A 2,006-nucleotide genomic window follows, 5' to 3' on the forward strand; every position below is an offset into this window, starting at 1 on the left:
AAATCTTATCTTTTGCAAAATCTTTTTCAAAAATCAAATCTTTTTCATTTTTTTTCTTAGCTATTTTCGAAAATCCCAAAAATATTTTTCAAAAATCTTTTTCTTAATTTTACATAATTTTCGAAAATAACATCATCAATTAATGTTTTGATTCAAAAATTTCAAGTTTGTTACTTACTTATTAAGAAAGATTCAAACTTAAAGTTCTAGAATCATATCTTGTGATTTCTTGTGAATCAAGTCATTAATTATGATTTTAAAAATCAAAGCTTTTTCAAAATTAATTTCAATCATATCTTTTCAAAAATATCTTTTTATCTTATCTTTTTCAAAATCATATATTTTTCAAAAATTTGATTTTAAAATATCTTTTCTAACTTCCTATCTTCTTATCTTTTCAAAATTGATTTTCAAATTTGTTTCAACTAACTAACTAACTCTTTGTTTGTTTCCTATCTTTTTCAAAATTACCTAACTAACCCTCTCTCTCTCTCTAATTTTCGAAAATATCTTCCCTCTTTTTCAAAATTTCTTTTCAATTAACTAACTACTTTAATTTTTGATTTCTATTTTCGAAAAACTACTAACCTTTTTCAAAAAGTATTTTCAGAAATCACTAACTCTTTTTCAAAAAAAAAAAATTATTTTCGAAATTTTCCCTCTCTCATCTTATTCTATTTATTTATTCATCCACTAACATCTCCTCCTCACATCACTCACCAAAAATCCGAACTCCCTCTCTCTCTCTGAGTTCAGATTTTCTTCTTCTTTTCTTCTACTCACACAAGGACCTCTATACTGTGGTATAAAGGATCCCTATTATTATTATTATTATTATTATTATTATTATTATTATTATTTCTGTGCCCTCTTCTTTGTCATATGAACAGGAGCAAGGACAAGAATATTCTTGTTGAAGCAGATCTAGAACCTGAAAGGACTCTGAAGAGGAAACTAAGAGAAGCTAAATTACAACAATCCAGAGATAACCTTTTAGAAATTTTCGAATAGGAAGAGGAGATGGCAGCCGAAAATAATAATAATGCAAGGAGGATGCTTGGTGACTTTACTGCACCAAATTCCAATTTACATGGAAGAAGCATCTCTATTCCTGCTATTGGAGCAAACAATTTTGAGCTGAAACCTCAGCTAGTTTCTCTGATGCAGCAGAACTGCAAGTTTCATGGACTTCCATCTGAAGATCCTTTTCAGTTCTTAACTGAATTCTTGCAGATCTGTGATACTGTTAAGACTAATGGAGTAGATCCTGAAGTCTACAGGCTCATGCTTTTCCCTTTTGCTGTAAGAGACAGAGCTAGAGTATGGTTGGACTCTCAACCCAAAGACAGCCTGAACTCTTGGGATAAGCTGGTCACGGCTTTCTTAGCCAAGTTCTTTCCTCCTCAAAAGCTGAGCAAGCTTAGAGTGGATGTTCAAACCTTCAGACAGAAAGAAGGTGAATCCCTCTATGAAGCTTGGGAAAGATACAAGCAACTGACCAAAAAGTGTCCTTCTGACATGCTTTCAGAATGGACTATCCTAGATATATTCTATGATGGTTTATCTGAGCTATCAAAGATGTCATTGGATACTTCTGCAGGTGGATCCATTCACCTAAAGAAAACGCCTGCAGAAGCTCAAGAACTCATTGACATGGTTGCTAATAACCAGTTCATGTACACTTCTGAGAGGAATCCTGTGAGTAATAGGACGCCTATGAAGAAGGGAGTTCTTGAAATTGATACTCTGAATGCCATATTGGCTCAGAACAAAATATTGACTCAGCAAGTCAATATGATTTCTCAGAGTCTGAATGGAATGCAAGCTGCATCCAACAGTACTCAAGAGGCATCTTCTGAAGAAGAAGCTTATGATCCTGAAAATCCTGCAATAGCAGAGGTAAATTATATGGGTGAACCTTATGGAAACACATATAATTCATCATGGAGAAATCACCCAAATCTCTCATGGAAGGATCAACAAAAGCCTCAACAAGGCTTTAATAA

General features: G+C 32.9%; 1 non-coding gene across 1 annotated transcript; it reads right to left on the reverse strand.

Moving 5' to 3' along the window:
* Nucleotides 1-1,416: 1,416 nt before the first annotated feature.
* Nucleotides 1,417-1,524, reverse strand: LOC112745969 (small nucleolar RNA R71). The gene has a single exon (XR_003173872.1). It is a non-coding gene; the product is annotated as a small nucleolar RNA R71 (small nucleolar RNA).
* Nucleotides 1,525-2,006: the final 482 nt, after the last annotated feature.

Source organism: Arachis hypogaea, chromosome 14 (assembly GCF_003086295.3).
Source record: "Arachis hypogaea cultivar Tifrunner chromosome 14, arahy.Tifrunner.gnm2.J5K5, whole genome shotgun sequence".
Classification (NCBI taxonomy): Eukaryota; Viridiplantae; Streptophyta; class Magnoliopsida; order Fabales; family Fabaceae; genus Arachis; species Arachis hypogaea.